Raw genomic sequence first — 4,759 nt, forward strand, 5'->3', positions numbered from 1 at the left:
TTATATCTGTAAGGAGTCTTTTGGATGCCTATAATTCTTTTTGTAAATACATTACACATAAAAACAGTTTTAAGCGTAAGTGGTTTGCATGCTATTTCGTTTGCCTTTTAAGTGATAATCTATTTACATGTGACTAAGTTGTGTTTGTTTAGCCTATAACGTACTTACAATGAATAAGTTTGGGGCATTGAACCTTTTAAAATTTGTCCATTGCATATAAAAATTCAATTTGTTTTAGGGCCCTAAAAAATGATTAAAGCATGTACATGCTAAATAAGTTAGATGTCTTCAACCCCTCCAGGGTGGCTCCAATGCAATATAAAAGTTTTTAATGGTAGACATTCCGTCCTTATCTCATTTGGTCCATTTGATAATGGACGAATTACTTTTTAGAGCCACATGAGAGCATAAGGGAAATATATAAAGGTTAGATTGAACTTATCATACACATTATAGTGGGCCTCACACATCACGAGTGTATATTAAGTTCTAACATGTATAATATACCCTTCTAATTGGTAGACTTTTTTCATGATACATAACTTTTTATCAGGTTAATGGCATGTAAAGTCTTTACATGTACTTACAGTTTCTTACTGCCATCAACCCCTGAGTGGCAGATCGTACTTGCTTTTGCTTTCCCCAGTCGCTTTTTCTGGCACCGGTTAAATGGCTAGGATTGTCCACACTTGATGAATTGTGGCCACCTTCCTCTGAAATGTGGATTGCCTACGTGTTGTTCAGAACCCGTTGTATATGGATGATATTTAAAATGTAAATTTGGTATTTTCAATATTGAATTAGCCTTGGTAGAAAACACACAATGTTTGGACGACTTTAGCCATTCAACAAAAGCCTCATTTATTAGATGCTTAAGATAGTCCAATCAGAGTAAGATGTGGTTTGATCCCGATCGACGGCTGATACTACTGGATGCCTGATTTGGATCATCATACGCATGTGCCACGTGTGTAGTATACGATGGGGAGGCACGAAAAATATCCTGCCTCTAGAGTAAGGTAATCGCCTCCCGTTTCTCCCACACGTTCCAAGGCACGAGATCCGGACAGCGCACTGTCTGCGCCGTTTCGCTGTAGAATCGGCTTGACAAGGGTGCAGCGAGTAGGATAGAGACGTGGATTGTGTAGCGAAACATCCATTACCGTGGTGCGAAGTACTGTGGGGCCCACCGTGATGTATGAGTTTTATCCACGCCGTCTATCCTTTTTTTCAGTTCATTTTAGGGGATGAAACCAAAATTAAAGCATAGACGAAGATCAAGTGGACCACACCAAAGGAAAAGTGGGAATTGAATGCTTACCGTTGAAAACTCCTTGGGGGCCACGGAAGTTTTGGATCAAGCTCATATTTGTGTTTTCCATTTATCCCGGTGTGTGTGTGAGATATCTTATGCAGAGGTTGAATGACAAACAAATATCATTGTAGGACCTAAGAAGGTTTCAACGGTAAATGTCATCATCCCCACTGTTTTCTACGATGCAGCATCGGACATGCTTCGATTTCGGGCTCATGTCTTCAAATGATCTTTAAAATCGGATGGACGAGTAGATAAAGCACATATATCACGGTGGACTCCACAGTCTTCAAGCTGTGGGAAAGGGTGGTGAGCTCTGCTCTGCACAATCCACTTCCAGCGGATAGAATCATTGCTCTGTTCCTTTACAAGCCTATCACGGACGCTCACCGTACGCACATATGACGTGGCACACGTGACCCCAGTCTGATTTCCGTATACGGTAGGACCCACCATTAAGATAACCATGAAATCCATTACCCTCTCGAGTGGATGGCCGGCAGTCCCAGCCCCCGTATGCGACTTTGCATTCGCCAGGATGGAGCCCACCGGATTGAAAACCTAGCCATAATAGAACAGACTGGTCTAACCATCAGCCGACCATGGCCATACTTTTTTCTCAGTCCATTGGTTATGCGAACTACAGTCCACCTTATTCCTGGACCGGCCTAACTTCTGGCCTGTTCGTTTACTCGGCGGGTCTCATTTCATGGATGGCTCGGATTCTCCACACGCAGGACGCGGATTGCGTACGAGTAACTCAACACGCTATAACTTGCTGAGTAAACTCCGTGAGATCCACTATAACGTATATGTCATCCATGCTGTCCGTCTGATTTTTAAGCTCATTTTAGTGTATGATATTTGTGAGGATTGAATGCTCACCGTTGAAAACTTTTTGGGGCCATAAAAGTTATAGATCAAGCTGATATTTGTGTTTTCCATCATCCATGTTTCTTTGGTGTAGTCTGCTTAAGCTTTGGATATGCTTTAATTTTAGGCTGAGGGCCTAAAATATGCTGAGAAAAATGGATTGACTGTGTGGAAAATACACACATCACGGTGGGCTCCACAGAGTTTTCAAGGCACGCTGTAGCGTGCTGGGTTACTTAGTACGCAATCTGCGTCCCTACACGCATGGCAGAGCGAGGTGGCCGTAGTAGCAAAACTTCTTGTAAAAAAGAGAACACGCCTCAAAGCCTAAGAAGATCAGGACCGTTGGTTCCAACAAGGACAAGATGCACATCATTTTCGTGCCTCTGTAGCACGTGTAGGATGTTTCAAGTCAGGCATCCTGCTGCTGTCATTAATTGGCCATCAATCAGAATGTACTTTGATTGGATTATCCTAGCCATTTAAAAATGGATCTAATGTGCTTACTTTAGCTTTTTTAAAGTCCATTTCTATGGCATTTTTAAGGGCTTGGATTATGCAGACTGAGTACGTTTGGTCTGTTGCCAAATTACTAAACTATCAAATGAATGGTTCTGATCCAATTCATCTATGTATTTTATATCCACGCTGTTCATCCATTTTGACAGCTCATTTCAGGGTATTATATTAAAAAGGAAGCATTTCCAAATCTCAAGTGGAGCACACCACAGGAAACAGTGGTGCTTGAACAGCCACCATTAAAAACTTCTTTCGGACTACAAAAGTCTTGGATTAATCTGATATTTGTGTTGTCCCTTCATCCAGTTCTGACTTGCTTTAAGCAAAAGGTTGGATGAAAAATAAACATTACAATCACCTTAAGAAGCTTTTAATAGTGAGTGTTCAGTAACTACTGTTTCCTGTGGTGTGATCTACCTCAGATCTGGATCTGCTTAATTTTTTGATCAACCCTAAAATAAGCAGATGAAACGGATGGACGGCACGGATTTAAAACAAAAATACCAAGGTGGGATCCACAGTAATAGATGCACCGACTTTGGTGGTTCCCAATCCACCAAATCTACGCACAAACCCTGTGCAAGATCGGATTATTACATATACCTGTCAGGAAGCGGATTGCGTCCTGCCCCCACCCCGACGGTAATCCATCCGGGTAGGGATCTGTGGAGCCCACAGTGATGTAAGTGTTTTATCCACGCCGTTCAATAGTTTTTTCAGATAATTTTAATAGGTGAACTAAAAAACGAGGCAAGCCCAAGGCTTAAGTAGACCACACCAAATGAACCTATACTGATAATGACACCCACCGTTGAAACCTTTCTAAGGGCCAACGTGATGTTTTTTTACCATACAACCTATTCATAAGGTCATGTAGACGCGGATGAAGTGAAAATAATACAAATATAAGCTTTATACGAAACTTCTCCAGCTCATAAGAAGTTTTTAATGGTGGACGTCCAATCCCCACTTTGTGGCCCACTTAAGCCTTGGTTCTGCCTCATTTCTCAGTTCGCATGTTAAAATTATCTGGAAAAGTGTTGAACGGCTTACATCACGGGGCAGGACGCAATCCGCGTCCATACGTGTCATACTGAGTTCGTGTGATGAGGCTGTGTGAGCCACCCTCTCCACACGCAACTTTCACGTAGGACAGTTGCAACTATATCCGAGTGGTGTAGAAGGTAAGATAAGATAACCGTCAAAGACGTGATCACCACGTCCGCTCATGACGTGGCCCCACGTAAGTGTTGAATCTGGACCGTTGGTCAACTTTAAACTATCCACTCTTTTCCAACGGAAGAGTACGTGGACCAGGTGGTGTTGGGTGCTGTAAGGCCCACCTTGATATATCTGTTTTATATTCCCACACCGTCTTTGTTCATACAGCTTAATTGAGAATATGAGGAAAAAAAAAAAAAAAAAAAAACCAGATCCGACGCTCAGGTGAACCGCAACAGAGGAAACAGTGAAGATTGAATGCCACCGTTAAAATTTTCAAAAAATCTCAAAATATTTATAAAGGCCTGTTTGATTTCCCAGATAAAATGTAAACGAGCGGTAAATATGTAGTTATTACTCTCCCAGTTTAAAAATTCACTTGTATTTATGCTTGAAAGAGCTGGTTTATATTTATGAGCCCACTATATATATATATATATATATATATATATATATATATATATATATATATATATATATATATATCACGGCCGTCCATCCCCTTGCTGATATTTGTGTTTTGCTGATTAACCTTATCAACGGACCCTAAAATGAGGGGACAAGACAGATAAATGGGGTGGATATAAAACACAAATAAAAGTGGGCCCTACAGCGCCCAACACATCACCACACCACCTAATCCGCGTCTATCGGGGGAGTAGTTTTGAGTGGGGTCCACCTAATGCACCGCCCAGATATCCCACAGGCTTTCTAAGCTGGCACGTGCGCTGGTGTAGCGTGCGGAGAGAGGTGCATGAGAGAAATCGCGAATATCTCGACTACAACATGCAGGGGAATTAGTTGGGCTTGAGCTAAGCTTAAATGCCCAAT

This window comes from Magnolia sinica, chromosome 1 (genome assembly GCF_029962835.1).
Source record: "Magnolia sinica isolate HGM2019 chromosome 1, MsV1, whole genome shotgun sequence".
NCBI classification, from domain to species: domain Eukaryota; kingdom Viridiplantae; phylum Streptophyta; class Magnoliopsida; order Magnoliales; family Magnoliaceae; genus Magnolia; species Magnolia sinica.